This window comes from Eumetopias jubatus, unplaced genomic scaffold (genome assembly GCF_037043125.1).
Source record: "Eumetopias jubatus isolate StellerSeaLion01/CBP00866 unplaced genomic scaffold, mEumJub1_p1.0 scaffold_5, whole genome shotgun sequence".
NCBI lineage: Eukaryota > Metazoa > Chordata > Mammalia > Carnivora > Otariidae > Eumetopias > Eumetopias jubatus.
In genome coordinates, this window is record NW_028274811.1 from 24,080,120 (window position 1) to 24,097,292 (window position 17,173).

A 17,173-nucleotide genomic window follows, 5' to 3' on the forward strand; every position below is an offset into this window, starting at 1 on the left:
TGTATTTTTAACATGTCCTCTTCTCTCCCAGTAGGTCTTTAGTATTTGCCCCTTTGTCAAAACGGTCATTTTTAGCTGTGGATATGGCAGTCTACAAAAGTGTTATCAAGATAAGATCTTTGTTTCCATTCTCTGGCTTATGATATGTAACTCTAGTGTCTAAATATATCTGTTAATACTACAGAGTATAGATTTTTCCTTGGAAGCTGAGGTTTTCACTCACAGATTTAGAAATAAGAGTTGGGAGGAACTGGAAAACATCTTAAGCTCTTGGCTGCTTTATACTAATGAAGTGTTGGAAGAGACGTGAGAGTTTCTTCAACTGCTACTTAGCTGAGCTCTTTTGTTTTCATGGAACCAAATAATCTTTAAGGGAAGAAAGTAAGCATAAGCAGATTAGAAAACGTGGGCACCTAGACTTATCTGCACACTCCCTGCATGTCCCAGAAGACAGTTCGCCCAGGAGCTTGGTAGCACGGTGGCAACAGCCAGAAGCTCCATCATGTGAGTGGACCCAATTTTCCAAGCAGGGTGCCAGTGAGGCCTGGACATTTTGAAGAGATGATGTATTCAGTGTCTGAGCGCATGTAGGGTGATGGCAGTGACGCTTTTGTCCATCACCTGCAGAGCTGTCATTGTGGGAACTGGTCACCAACACCAAGAAATGACTTAGGATAAAAATGATGCCAGTAGAAAGACGTGAAAAAGTGAAGAGAATTGATGTTGATTTTCTTTCCCTTTTGAGCTCTTAAGTATGAACATTGCCTCAGATTTGATGTTTATTAAGATTCTCCTTAGCAGAAGAGGGGAACGCCTGTAATGCCCTAAGGATTGAGGTTTGTGTGACATGCCTTGAAAACCTCATACTGTAATTTCTTTCCTTTGCACATCCTAATTTCTTTGGGTTGGATGCAATTCATTGACCCAGAAAGTATCTGATGGCATTGATTTGGCTCTTAAACTCTCTTACTCAGCCAGTTAAAGAAAGTTCTGGTTCATCAGAAACAAAAGTTGAAAAAAAAACACAAAAAAACCTGAAAAATCTGAGCAATTCATTTGATAGCTTTGAGTGTTCGGTTTGATTTAAAATGTGTTACCCTTTTGTTAAAATGACAGCATTCCATTTATTGTGATTCCCATCGTTGGGCTTTTTTTCTTTTGCTTAAAGAGCTTTGATAGAGTTGGGTTATAGCACTGTGTAAGAAAAAAGGAAATTTCAGAATTTCCTTTGAAAGAAAGGGAGTATCAAAAGGAACCAAAGGTAAATCTTCACTGATCTCAGTAGAAAAGCAAAGGATAAATGGAAGCTTGGCTTTCATAATTGGTATTTTTGTTTTATAGCTGGTTTCCACTTCAATAAATTTTTTTTAAAAAGAACCTAAGTGTACATATTCCTATTACATTCTGCTAAAGTGAATATCAGCCTTTGTATATAGTGAGCATTGCATAGAGTAGTATAGTTTAGTGATTTGGATCATGAGTAAAATTCTGGTTTAAAACCCTTACTAGCTGTGTGGTCTTGGGCAAGATCCTTAATTGCGCTGTGGCTCAATGTCCTCATATATAAGCTAGGAATAATAATTTTATCTGCTGGATATGATTGTTAAGAGGACCACTTGAGTAAATACACCAAAAGCACATGGAACAATGCCTACTATACGGCAGCACTATGTATGTGTTTGCTATTAGTTTTTCCTTTAAAGGAAATCACCTAAAATTTGGGGGAAGCTGAAGTTCTTCGACTATATACAATGAAATTATTTCTGAAGCTTTTTGTAAAATATATCTTACGGTTATGACATGCTGTGTCATACATGATTACTAAATAACTTCCCCAATTCCTAGTAGGAAGCACAGTAATTAGACAATGATTCTTCTTACTGGTATCATTGTTTTCTGAAATAAAAATATTTTCCTTCCTTTGGATGGCTCAGTACAGAAAGTACCAAATATGTTATGTGCTCCTTTTAGAAGGAAAAATGTTATCCGTAATCCCATAACAGTAATATTTGTCATTAATAACATAGCTCAGTAATGCTATTTGGAGTATTTTGACTCATTTTCAGAGCCAATAGCAAAAAAAATCACATTAAACTTTTACTTCATTGAATTACAATGCCCCTTAATGTAAATATAAAAAGACTAATAGTGGAATTGTCTATAATTCTTGGCTTGCTTTCTTTTTGTGTCTTCTTCAGCGTTAACTCTCTGTTGGTGAAAATATTCATACCAAAATGTGTATCCGCCCCCTCAAATTGAACATACTCTAAACTTAAGTCCTCATTTATGTTTATTTCCCCCCCACTTATCATCTCCCCCAACCGTCCCCTTACTCTACCTACTTGAGCACGGATGTCCAAACAGCACCTCTACTCAACTTCCTTGTTAGATGTACCTTTGTTTTCCTCATCACCCAATCCCAAGAATTTAGTCATATTTGATTCAGTTTCTCTTTACTCCATTCATTCAGTAGGCAACTAAATCTTGGTGGATCTTCCTTTAAGTAGGTCTTGTTTATATTCCTTCTATTCTACCACCATGGAATACTCTTGTTTATATTCCTTCTTTTGCATTCCTGTCATGACTCAAGATGAAATCCTTAATTTCTGATTTTCTTTTCCATACAAACACTGCATTTTAACAATCTGGGTTTATTGATCAAATTACTTTTTATTATCAGATCTAGATGCAAGATGCTCCTTGCTTTAAAAAATGTTGCCCTATTTAATCCTTTAGGTGTGGGGAGATAAAAAAATGGACAGGGGATGAGAAAAATCGTATCATCATATAATAAAATTACATGAGAAGTTTAGATTAAATGGCTAAAAGTAATTTTCTGAAATGAGGTGGATATTAATTTTCTATCTATAGCTACTGAATTAGTTTTCCGTGGCTGTGATAATATGTTGCACAAACTGTGTGCCTTAAAGCAACAAAAAGTTGTTCTCTTTACAGTTCTGGAGGCCAGGCTTCTAAAATCAAAAGGTGTCAGTCAGTAGGGCACTCCTGGGGCTCTAGAACTGAATCTGTTCTTCACCTCTTCTAGGTTCTGGTTATTGCCAGCTTCCCTGGCTTTCACTGTCGCTTTCTGCTTTATCTTCACAGGGCCTTCTTCTCTCTGTTCTTTTTTGTGTGTCTTTAAGGACACTTGGGTTAATTTTATGTGTCAACCTGGCTAGGCTATGATGCTCAGTTGTTTGGTCAAATGCTAGTCTAGATGTTTCTGTGCAGGTGTTTTGTAGATGTGATTAACATTTGTAACCAGTTGACTTCAAGATTATCCTCAGTAATGTGGGTGGGCCTCATGCAATTAGTTGAAGGCCTCAAGAGCAAAAGCTGAAGTTTCCTGGAGAAAGAATTCTGCTTCAAGACTGTAACATAAGAAACCTGCCTGAGTTTCTAGCATGCTGGCCTGCCTTCCAAATTTGAGACTCAAGATTGCATTAACTCCTACCTGAATTTCCAGCCTGCTGTATGGATTCAGATTTGCCAGCCCTTACAATTGCATGAGTCAATTCCTTAAAATCTCTTTCTTTATTTTTCTCTATTTATATATATATTATATTGGTTTTATTTCACTGGAGATCCCTGACTAATGACTAAAACAGGACCCAACCAGATAATTCAGGATGATGTCATTTCCCAATTCTTAATTTAGTTCATCCGCAAAGACCCTTTAAAATCCAAATAAGGTAACATTCATAAGTTTCAGGAACTTGATGTGAATATATTTTGGGGCCATTTTTCTGCCTAGTGCAGCTACTCTGTAAATTAGGAATTCCTGCTAGATTTTAGGAGTAGCACAGAATGTTACCAAGTTTTTCAAAGGTGAAACAATTTTCAGAACAGTTATCAATACAAAATTAATTTTATTCACATCAAAGAATGAATATGTATGCCAGAAGGAACTTTTATAAGAGGGAAGAAAACTGTAATGTGTAGGGAATTGTAGCTTTAAAATTCATGTATGTAGCTGTATTTGTTACTTAAATTTAGAACCTGAGCCACACTTTTTAGAAAAAAAGAAATGAAAGTACTTTACAAGGACATCCATCTTTCTACAAACTAGAAACCCAATTTCTAAATCTTAGGCCTAGAGGTTTGCACATACGATATTTGTTTTTATAATTTGCATATTTGACAGAGTTTATGAAGAGTTTTTTCCAGTGAATAAGTTGTTCGAACTCTTTATATATCAGACTGAAATAAATAATGACCATACTTTTAAGATATATATCAATTCCTCTCTCACTGTCCAATTTTTTTAAAGCCTGTTGAGAAAATATAGATTTTTTTCAGTTAGGAGTCAGTGCCTAAATAAAAAACAGATTTCTACTTAAAAATAATTTTGCATTCAGTGGATAATAAATGGCTCCTGGGTTTTGTTGAGTGTGGTTCCTTTTAGGATTCTTTTCTTTCTTGCATTTCAAAATTTGTTAAGATTCAACAATAGAACTTGGTCTATATTAAATGACTACATCTGGTTTTTTCTTTTAATTTTTTTTTGTGATGAGGATGTTTAAGGCCCACTTTCTTAGCAGCTTTCAAGTATGCAATACACTATTATTAACTATAGTTACCATGCCTGTAAATTATATCCCCATGACTTACTTATTTTATAACTAGGAGTTTGTGTTTTCTTTGTTTAAATTTATTTTCTTACCTTTTTGAAACAGCATAACTTAAAAAGATTATTATACTCAAATAATCTGAGCAATAATTTAGTGAATTGTCTACTGGCCTGGAACTCATCAGGTATTTGATTTGGGGTGTGGAGAAAGAGCTGAAGGAAAAGTAACAAAGTAAGAACTCTCAGCATAAATAAATGAGCTGTGTGATTTTAAAATAGCCTTTGGAGCTCTACTTTCATTAATACTTTTGCACAATCTTGGATGTGTTTCAGTGGTATAATTTCCACTATACTAAAGCATTTTGCATCTGATTTATTATTGTTGAGACATCTCAAACATACATTTGTGTAGGAATTTTTTATCTCTCTTCCCTCTTTTTCTCCTGAATTACCCCTCTTTATTCCTCTTGGGAACCTGTCATTGTTACTGTTGTATTAAATACCTAAAGGAGGGTATCCAATCTTTTTCTAAAGTTAATATTTTCATTTCATGGATAATTAGGGACGTGAATGCTGAGTAGGAGGTTTTTAACAGTAAATTACTTGAAGATGACTTTAGAAGAAATTACCCTTAAGTGTGTCTTTCTGTTCAGATTCTATAGAAAGACGAGTTAGAGGAGACTTGGCAAATTAACATGGAGGTAAGCTAACGAAGATGTAGGGAAAAACTGACTTGTCATTTGGGTTGGAGACAATTTTATGTTTAAAAATATTCCATCATTAGCCCATACACTGATAGATATTCCTATCTACTAGTATTATTAGTGATCATTTTTAGGTATGCGCACTTTGTCAGAAACTTTCCAGGTGTTTAACACCTTCTTTCCTGTTCCTGCGGCAGCCCCGTCACATAGGTATAGAGTCCAACTTACATGGAGCTATTAAGGCTGACATTGGGTTACAGAATTTGCACATGCTTATACAGTGGCTGAGCCAGAACTGGAGGTGAGGTCTAGCTATTGTTCCAGTTCTTCACTGGCCATCCGTTTTGTGTTTGGAAGAAAGGAGGTGGTTTTGAAATGTTCTTTACTTGCCCTAGGCATGTTTCAGAAGCAAATTTACAGGGACACATGTTAAGAATTTAGAAAACAGTTCAAATAATTTTACGTAATTTGGGAAACAGATGGAAATCTTGTCCGCTGTTCATTGACTCCATGTTTTACATTATGAATATATGATGTTTAAATATGCATATGCCTAAATCCTCACCTAGAATCAAATTTGAGAGAATTCCCAAGGGCAAGGGCTCTCCCAGAATTCTTCCACGTGATATGCAGGATCTAGAAAGTTAAGTCCAAACAAAGTCATTACCATGAGAAAAGAGAAAACCTGGAGAGGTTATCGAATCATCATGCTGCATATGAAACACTGCTTTCCTTGCCCTTCTTCTGAGGCTGCCTTTGTGTTACGTTTAAGGAAATGCCTCTCTGAGTAGCTGCCTAGGGGGAATATTTTTATTTTGAGCAGTCAGGAATCCATGTATACTTTATGCTTTGCATATATCAGCTTGCAAGAGCAGTTTCTTTTTCTTCTCCTCTTAACTCTGTGCAGGAAGATTTCCTGCATTTGCTTGTGAACAGAACTTGCTTTCTGTAACTCAATCAGCTGGAAGAAGTCCATTATTTTGCTACTACTGAGTCAACAGATGCAAATGCCTCAGAACAATTCAATTTATTTAAAAATCTGTTGGTTTTTTTGTGATGGTTGTTTGGGTTTGCCTTTAAAATAAGAACTTAGTGTTCATTATTTTTGAAAGAATAAATTCACTTTGAAGGAAGAACTCTGTTGCTGGCTAATAACTTTGACATTTAGAACTGGCTTGTAAAAGTCCTTTTTTAACAATGTTTGAATATTCACTGAAGAATTAGTAGTGCCTCTCAGCTCTCTCTGTCTAATGGTAATACAAACAAACAAAACTCTACAGGTCAATGGGCCTTCATCTGTTTCTTTTCCTAGAAAATTCTGATTACAGGAATTTTAAGGCACATCATGTAAATTGAGGTTGCTTGTTGACAGTTGTGTGGAGTTCACGAAGGTCGGCTTCCACCATGGAAAATAAACCAAAAATTGGACATGCCATGCCCTGAGACTGCACCAGCCAAAAAAGTCATGAGTCTTTGCCTTCATTTCTCTTTACTTCCTCAAACCAGCCTTTTCTGTTCTTCTGTCGGAAGTTTCTTCCAATCATTACTTCCTTTTTAATATCCCTGTTTATACTTTTTTTCTTGGATTATATTTTAGAGAATACTTAGGTAATTATTGAGCTCCTGACCAAAATTTTCTATTCCTATTGATTTCATACACACCTCTGCTGGGTATTATTTCGGAACACACTGAGTATAATCTTTTGTTACTCCCCAAAGTGACAGAGCATGGTGGGGCCATAGGAACCTCTTGGTCAGCCCCTTTCCTTTTGAATAAGAGAACTAACAAGCCTAAAAGTTAGGTGACTTGTCTGAAGGTCCACAACTAATTAGCAGCAGAGATGAAATCTGAACTCAGGACCCCTTACTGTAAAGTCTGATATTATTTCTTTCTTTCTTTCTTTCTTTTTTAAAGATTTTATTTTATTTGTTTGACAGAGAGAGACACAGCGAGAGAGGGAACACAAGCAGGGGGAAGTGAGAGAGGGAGAAGCAGGCTTCCTGCGGAGCAGGGAGCCCGATGTGGGGCTCTATCCCAGGACTCTGGGATCATGACCCAAGCCAAAGGCAGACGCTTAACGACTGAGCCACCCAGGTGCCCCTCTTTTCTTTTTTTTTTTTTTAAGTCTGATATTATTTCTATACCGCTCCACTCTCAAAACAAAATGGAACTTGGGTGTTTGGTACAGTAGGGCTTGACCACCCCAAAAACAACGTGGGGAAAAACCAAAAAAGAGCTTTCCTTGACACTCCAGGAATTTCACCCAATCCTCGGGTAGGTAAAGCCTTACCTAGTCTACTTTTTGTTCTTATCATTTGTATTTAACTTGCATAAGCACTTTGACATTTTTAGGTGATTTTCATTGTATAATCTAACTTTTCCCTGAAGAAAATCAGGAGTCATCTCTGCATATGCAGGCTTATTTTCAGGACAGGAAAAAGGTCTAAAATGCAGGGCTAGACACCCTTCGTGGTCCTGACCCTTCTCCACTCCGTTCAGGATCCAGGGTTTGTCACATGTCGATGGTGGCTATGTCCAGAAGGGTGTGGTTTCATCCTGTGCCTGGGCTACTGCCCGCCAGACCAGGGTGCTAGATTCCTTTTCAGTGACCTACTAATAGAAGAAATGTGTTTCATCCCAGTGTGTGAGAATTTTGTGAGTTAACACTTAGGTTTGTCATCCTGCTTTCACTTTATTTTTATTGTTTTAATATGCATTTTGTACAACACAGGTTGTAGTGGCCATGAATGGCAAATGGTTCCTTACTAAAATTGTTACATTGTCGTTTGCTAAAACTCACAAGTAGGGCTTTCCTAAAGCCTTCTTTGATTCTGTTGGCAAAACAGCTGTCTTCCTTTTATGTATCATAGTCTTTTTGTATTCTGTAAATTTCTCTATGAATCTACTACTTTCTATATTTTTACTAGAAATGTCTCTATATTTCTGTTTTATAATGTGGTTTGAGTGCAGAGACCATTTGAAAAATTGGCATATCCTTTACAAATGTAGTGGAATGGTTTGCACACAGTGGGTGCTCAGATATTTTCTAATTGTGTGATGCTTCGAGATAATGAAATTTTGTTCTTTTTACCACTTTTTTCAAATAGCTATGAAATAAAAGCATGAATCTAGACTATTTCTATAAAACAAACTTTTGGGGGTAGAAATGTGCACTTAGGAGAATTCAGGTTGTTCATAGTATATAATCAGGAGGGAGATGGGAGGGAAACCAATGTCTTTGAGTAACTATGAAATAATGTCATTTTTAGGTATAAATTTGGAATTTTTTATGTTCTTTAGATTTGACCTCTACCTCAACCGTGTTACCTTCCATGCAAAAAACTATGACACTCTAAGACCAAGTGTATTATTTTAAAGTGTCATTTTGCTATGTGATTATTTTCTGCTGGAATAAACCATAAATTCAATAGAGTACGTGCCAGCCTGACATCACATGATGAGTGTAGAAATTTTTTCTTGAGATATTCTTCACATTCATTGTCATTTTGAAATGGAAATACATCATGGTGAGTGATGAGGCAGAAGGCACTACAGGGGACCTCTACACACAAGACCCTACAAAGGGGCTTTTACTTTGGGACTTACTGTGGCTGGACCATGTCTTGTCAGTGAACACCGACATTAAGTCAATATATTGATATTGATAAGCAGTCTTTTCTTGGAACAAAATAAACTCACTGAGGTTGATGCTGAAATCAGGCCATTTATTAATTAGAAATAATATGTACAATAGGGCACCTGGGTGGCTCAGTTGGTTAGGCATCCAACTCTTGATTTCAGCTCAGGTCATGATCTCAGGGTTGTGAGATCAAGCCCTATGTCAGGCTCTGCACTCAGCAGGGAGTCTACTTCTCTCCGCACCTTCTCTCTCTCAAATAAATACATCTTTTTAAAATAATATTATGTACAATATCAAGTCCAACGTATATACATCAATGATCACTACATTGTTTGCCTGTAAGCCAGTGCCTGAGATGCTAAGTTATAATAACAGTGGTGACTTACTCAAACAATGAGTAAAAAGAATACTTAGTAGAGGGGCATAAACATTAAAGTGAGTAGTCCATCCTGTATTGGAATGGAAAGGTACATGAAAATACAAACTATTAGATATTTTTATAGAAAACATGAAATATGAAGGTGGTCAGTTGTATGAAATATTTAATTACCATTAAGATCAGATTGTTATATCCTCCTGGATCCATCTATATTTTTAAGGATATATCTGCCAATTAGAGAAATCCTTACAGAGCTATGATGGGACATTAGCTTCTCCTCCTCTATTTGATTGTTTTGGCTTTAGTTTTCATACCTCCTAACTTAACACTGACCATCTTTGTACTCTTGCCATCTTTTCTCTAAATAGTTTATTGAGTCCCCTTTTCCATATTATGATACTGTAAATGCCATCCATCCTGAAAATGTGAGCCATATGGCTCTAGGGTAAGGGCATTCCAGTCCAAGGGAAAAGTGAAGGCAAAGGCCCTGGCTTGTGTCTAGATTACTCTGAGAATAACAAAAAGGTTAGTATGGCTAGTAGGTAGTGAGCAAGGAGGGAAGTAGTGGGAGATGATGTGTTGAAATTACCCTACTGAGGTGATGCAAGAAGCTGGAATCCATTAATCCAGGAGATGATGATAGTTTTGGCAGCAGGACAAGTGGCAAGAAGTGTAGCTCTCCCATTTATTCAACTGCGCATGTAGTAAGTACAGAGTTGGATGTATTTATAGATACATTTTTAAAAAATGAATGACTCAAGAAAGTGACAGTAGTTTAAGCTTAGTAGTTAAGCTTATTATGATAAGCCTTATAATGGACCATGGATTTTAAGCTAAGTAGAAAGGAAATTAAGAACATAAGCAAAGTAATCATCAGGTCAATCAATTCTTGGTCCTACAGGAGTTGAATAATTGTGGTGGTACCAGAGTGAGTTGGAATGATAGAAGATGATGGTAATAGAATGGGATTATGGAAATTGAGATTGTGGGTGGGTTGCATTTATGGTTAATAAGATAGAGTGGAGCTTGGGCATGAAGGGCTGAGGTAAAGTGGTAATAAGATCACCATATTATTAGAGGTGAAGAAGTTAAGGATTTGAGTGGCCAGAGTATTGAGAGGTTAATTTTTTGGATGTTGATATTACAAAGAATTATGACAGCTTTGAGTATATTTACAGGCATCCAGATGCTAAAATTTAAAAGGATTGAGGAACAATCATCTGGATTTGCCATAGTTGACTGTGACAAGGAGATACAGTAGATATGATTTGATGACAGTAAATTCACAACTGGGTGTTTTTTGGGGGGAAAGGGGAAATATGGGCAGTGGTAGTTAACACACCTACATTCTGTATTGATGGTACTGAGCTTTTAGGAAAGAAAAGAGCCACTCCTCAAGAAGGTTCCAGGAGACAAGGAGGTGAAAGAAATGTTCAGGGTAGAGGTTGAAAATATGTGTGATTATGGATGTTGATGTATCTGCTTTTTTTTTTTTTTAACTCAATTGTGGTATCAGAGACATAGGATGTATTTGTTCATATTTGGGTTCCAAGCATCTGTCACAGTAAAGCATGATTGAATGATTTAATGTTGTATAGGTTCCCCAGAATAATTGAGCACATTTTTGGAAAATAAATCTCAGCCATAGTTTAGGTTTGTGAAAGTTTAATGTTTGTCAGACTATATAAATTAATGTCCCAATGAATAACTGGGTACTTGGCTCATAAATGTCCAGGCAACTGTAAATGTATATTCTGTGTAGCTGTTTAATATTTAAGTTGCTAGCTGCTCTTCTCACCCCTTCAATATGGCCATTTTCATATTGAATTTAATTTCATTTGTAATTCTTTATTGGTTTTTCAGCCCACAACTAAGTGTCATTATCATACACAGAGTGCCACCAATTCCCGTTAATTAGCCCTATAATTGCAGGCGAAGAAATTGAATCCACTTGAGTTTCCCATGAAAATTAAAAAATAAAATGGAAATACACTAATTGCCTATTTCACTTTCACAAGATTTCATAATTACTGAAGCATCTCTTTGCTGCTTTGAATTGATGCTTCTGACTATAGATTATGGTCCAGGTGCTCACAAGATGGGCGGTCTTCGGTTATGCCAATTTCCTATTTGTTAGTAGCAAATAGGAAAACACTGTGAGAAAAATACTGCTCTTCTAATGTGGAAAAAAAAACCAACTCTGAACAGAATTTCTATTCGCTTTCCTAACGTAAAAATCTTTGTCACTTAACATCCGTCAGTGTTTATTGGGAAAGACATAAGCAGGGCAAAAGGGATGCCCAGCACAAAAGCCTGGTTAGAAAATAGGAAGCCGGATCACACCATCCTGTATTTCTTATGAAGAATGTAGTCTTGAATAGTATAATTCTATAAAAATGTTTTCTAAAAGCATTCATTAGTTATGGTGGTATGTGATGTTTGCGGCCAGTTTATTTGTAGTCTGCCACTAGGAGGGTCTAGCTCAAAGAGCTGATCTTGCACTTTAGGTGAGCTGATAAAATGTATTAAAAATAACTAATACTTATTGACCACTTTCTAAATGCTAGATACTGTGTTAAGCACTTTCTGTGTATTATTTCATTGAATCTTTACAAAAACACTATTCAATCAATTTTACAGATAAAGAAACAGAATCTAGAAGTAACTTGCCTAAGATCACAAAGCTAGTAAGTATCAGAGGGGCAGAACAGCCAGTGAGCTAAGAGACCATGCTGAGCTGCCCCCCAGAGACATAGTTCCTCATAAACAAGCTGTTAAAGAAGTAAGGCTGTGGCTAAGTCAGTTTAATGATTTGCTAAAGATTGTTCTAATAGTCTTCTATACATTCATTCATTGATTTATTTACTGATTAAAAATATTTTGAGTGCTTATTATGTCAATACCAAAAATGACCTTGAAGATCAAGTAGCTCGACTATCCTTGTACCCTCTTGCCTTGTTGTACTCCTAATACACACTGAGGTATGTTAAGTGGATTATCCACAAAGATTTTTATAGCAGGAAATTGGGTACAAATCTTGTTAGGCAGATGTATCCTAGGAATGCACATTTCAACTGAATAGAGGCTCTTGTTTCCAGTAGGAATTCATTGAAAATACATGTCAAGTGAATGAAATGGAGATAGTTCAGGTTAATGAAAATGCTCAAATGTCTAAAAGTACTTATTAGCAAAACTGGAACCAAAACCAGTCCTAGATAACTCCCAAGTGAGGCTTCCCAGAAATCTTCAGTACAAAAATGGAAAAACTACCACTCTGGTTTGCAGTGTCCTCTAAGAAAGATTAGACCACATATACTCTAAAGAAGTGGCTTCATGAATAGTCTGTGTACATGATAAGGAACAGTCCCTATAAGAATGCATCTATTCTTGGGGCATCTGGCCGGCTCAGTGGGTAGAGCATGAAACTCTTGATCCCGGGGTTGTGAGTTTGAGCCCCACATTGGGTGTAGAGATTACTTAAAAATAAAATCATAAAAAAAAAATAAAATGAAAAAGTACATCTATTCTTAAAGCATCTAAATTTTAGTAAACATTGAATAGAAGAGCAAATACATATTAATTTTGGAGCAGTTTTTTTTTTAAATAAGGTACAATTTGATACATATCTCAACAGTATTTAATTTTTCAGTCTTTGAGACTTACCATGAATTCTACCTTAAACTTAAAATCCTTTTCTGCAATTTGTTCTAAATTTTCTTCTTAGTGTCACAAACTCCATGGATACCTATTTTTCTGCAGGTCATTTGGACCCCTATTTGTCTCACATACACACAGTCTCTGTGGCATGACAGACTGTCCAAATGAGCCTTTTCAAGCAACTTAATTTCTGTCTTTGCCCACAAATGATGGTAGTGGGAAGAAGGTAAGTTAGAGATTTGACAGTGTAAAACCCTGGAACTTTTTCTCTTATTCATAAGATATTTCCCCCTTTTCTTCCCAGCCCTTCCTCATGCTATCAATTGCAATATTCTTTTTCTGCAGTCCGATATACATTGTTTCATGTATACCATTTATTTTTCTCTACTATAATCTGTTGCTACTTTTTTAAAAAGGCTAAAAAGTGTGGCTTAAATGGGAAAGATTCTTTTAAATACTCAAGTACTAAGTAAAATTTATACAATGACTTTGTATAGGAATGCTAGATTATTTTATGTCATAGTCTAAACTTTTAAGTCTAAAATATTGATAAATGAAAAAAATCACTTAAGTGAGTTTTGTTTAACATTAAGATTTTAAATTCAGTAGACTGAGAACTACTTTATTTTTTGTAAAATTAAAAAAAGAGGAGAGAGATGCTTTGTACCTTGCTTCTTTTTTTTATATTAGTGCTATTAATCCTGTTAACATTTTCCTATTTTCTGAACAGCTAGGCTCTTTAAAAAGGTCATTGTCATCTCACATTTGGTAATATCATATCTCATGAACACCAGACCAGAGGTTAAGTAAGTTTATTTTATTCCTTCACCACCCCCACCCCATTACTTACATATTCTTTAGTTAAATGTCTTGCAAATGATATAAATTGACCCCAGCTCACTTCAGCTTTAGGGAATTTGATGAGAAAAGACTGGGTGGTTTGTTTAGTTGAAGAAATTACTGGACAGTATGGGTAAATAAGGCAAGAACAAGAATAATTCTGGATGCCATAGGGGTAGAGTTGTTGGCCATTTACTGACAATGACTTCCAAATTTGAAATTTCTAGGAGAGGGAATCTGAATGCTCCAGCTTGAATCAGGGTGTTTACCCTGGGTTGGTAAGCTCTGGTCAGGGAGCAGGGTTTTAGAGCACATATACCATTAGACATGGAGGTCCATTTCTATAGGAAGGGGAGTGGTGTTAAGTGGACAGCCATCTTTAAGATTAGTTGCAATAATTGTCCATATTGGCTTCCCTCAAAGGGAAATGAAAAATTCCATTCCACTTAAAGCATTTATGCACACTCTCTCACACACACACAGCAATGGGAACATGTTTACTCAGGATAATTTATAGTGTAAACCTTTGTTAACATTTCATAATATTTGCATTCTACAATGATTTCTACATTTTGTTGATTTTGTTCATCTAGAGCTTAAAATTATCACTTGTCAAAAAAACAAGGTTTATGAAACTTTTTTGATTATTTGTGTAATCAATTTATGCTTATACTTCCTGAAAGAAAAATTACGGTTCAAATTGGGGGGGAAAAAGAGTCATTTATATAGGTAATCCAGTAACCACTATAAAGCACACTTGTTGAAGAAAGGGATTTAGTTTTATTCATTGTAGCATCTATAGAATCTAGTACCAGAGTCCATTACCTGTCTAGAAAGAACTCAATAATAACTTCCTGAATGAATAAATAAACGGGTGACATACCCAAAAGATAGGCATACATTTTATTCTATTCGTAAGCATGTGTCATAAAAAGTCCATATCCTCTCTTAGTCTCTTCAGAGAATCACTTTTAATTACCTTTAAATTAAATTAGCAGAGATTGAAAACATAAGTATTAGTTAGCTCATTGGATGGAGAGGGTTATTAAAGTGACAGAAATGACCAAGTACAGGCTTAACATCCTAGAGACTGTGTAAGAACAGGTGGACACACAGCCTGTGTATCATCTTCCCAGACTTGGGAGATAAATGGATTTGAAGATAGGAACTAATTATCATTAATATTGATTTGCACCCGAAAGAATGGTGAGGAATAAAATATACATTTCAATTTCATTAATTATATTAAACAAAGGTATAAGAAGAGCTTACATGGAGCAGTTTTCTCCTAGATTTTTTTTTTTCTTTTTGATGTGCCAAGTCCTATTTGACAAGTGCACACATAGGAATTTTTGTTGACTTGGCAATTTAACGTTTGTGTTATTGCATGGCTGTATTCGTACAATGTATCATTTATCATTTGACCTCTCACTATTATTAGTCTCAGTAGATTGAAGTTTCAGGATCAGGACATATTGTTGACTGTGTTCTAGATGTAGCTAGTAGGTAGATTTTACAGTTTGGAAAACAAAAATTATCTTCCGCCTGTATCTATGTTTCCCCTTCTCACCAATCCGTTTTCTTCTAAATGAAGATTTTGGTTGACAGTTCCTCTGTCATAAAAAAAATAATAAATTACCTTTGATATTTTTTATATTTCAATAAGAGGTCACTTTATTACCATTACTCTTATAGTATTTGCATTTAGCATTTGGCATTTCTCTTAAATTTTTAGAGAAACATTAATGTTTTTGTTTATGAAACATTTGGTTCTGTAATTACATGCACATATATATTTGCGTGCATATTACCTATTTTATGGTTATAGAATCAGAAACACAGAGATCACAAGTCTAAGAAAAAATGACCAGTAATAGACATAATGGAAAATTGGATTTTATAGTTTATGGGCTCTCATACAAACATAGCACATTCTTCAGAACTTCAGAAACATCTTTTTACTCAATATGAGCCTATGGGAGTACTATGTATGCAAATGTTTCTCTTCATGAAAATCATACGTGTATATATAGGGTAGATAAATGAAAGATACGTATTTATGTCTTTCATGAAGGACATGTATATTTGTTTTTATTATTTCATTGGGATTATTGTTATGTACTCATTATCATAAAATGTTAAAAGAAATGATAGCTGCTGAACTAATCAAGCAATTTGAGTTGTTCCTGGAATTGATTGTATTGATTGAATTACCAGGCTGCTTGCTAGGAAAGGTGGTGGGGTGCCTGGTTTTCAGTCAAGATTAGGGCACAATGATTGAAAAGCGAAGACAGGTGAGTGAATCCTCCAAACCCAGATTTCCTTGTTTCCTCATAGTACGTTTTTTATTTATTTTGCTGTCTTAAAGTTATCAAATAAAAACTATTCTAGATACAAACTTGAAATTAATATCAAAGTCATAATGCAGCTTTGAAATGATTAAGTACAATTAATTTTATTGAGGTTGAAACTGGAAAATAATTTTAAGGTCATTACTCATTTATTTGGCTAAAAGCTGCACTCTTGACTTATTTATTACAGTCTTAAAAAAATAAATCCAACTTTTACTACTTTGGTAAAATATACAGCTCTTCAATACTGTTGAAATGTTAATAAAAGTAAGATAAATCTCAGTAGTGTTAAAGCTATCTTCAGCAGCCAAAATAAAACTGGCTAGGAATAAACACAGTAAAAACAGTCAGATTTGGACTGCTGTCAAATTCAGGTCTGTTTTATTGGTGCCTTAGTAAAGACTGGGAATCACTTATATTTGATTCATTTTCATTTATAAGGGGAAGGGTTCTGAGGTTTCATATGATCTTTGTCATATGTCACTGTTCATATAGCCTATATGTCTCTGCCTTTTAACTATATATATTTTTTCAAGATGACATCAGCTTAATAGTTCGGAGTTCACTTTGATACCCAACGTTGTCAATAAATCAATGCAGTGTTCTCTCAGTAATAACCACTTTTAAGATACAGGGAGCCTCAAAAGCACATCTTTTGGTTTTTAACTACTTGGAAAATCATTAAAGGCACATTTTTATGACTGTAATAGAGGTAACACATGTTAAGTGAAGTATTGACTAGGTGTGTGTGTGTGTGTGTGTGTGTGTGTGTGTGTGTGTGTGTGTGTGACCTAGTCTTTTAAGTTTAGATGTTTGCATGGAAATGAATGAAGGTTTTCATTGAAAATTAATTTTCAAGCTTGATATTTGCATATTGTCAGGAAGAGAGTTGAGTCCGTCCTCTGAACAGTCTGAACATGAATGAAATGAGTCAAAACACCCACCACGTCTGTATGAGAAAACTAAGCAGTTGTATTTCACCCCATAGTACAGGACAAATGTATAGATGTACAGATGAGTATAGAAATATC

At 35.4% G+C, this 17,173-nt stretch overlaps 1 protein-coding gene across 1 annotated transcript in view; it reads left to right on the forward strand.

Annotated features, from left to right (window-relative positions):
* CHSY3 (chondroitin sulfate synthase 3) overlaps positions 1-17,173 on the forward strand; it is a 294,614-nt gene that overhangs the window by 159,262 nt on the left and 118,179 nt on the right. The window lies entirely within an intron of this gene.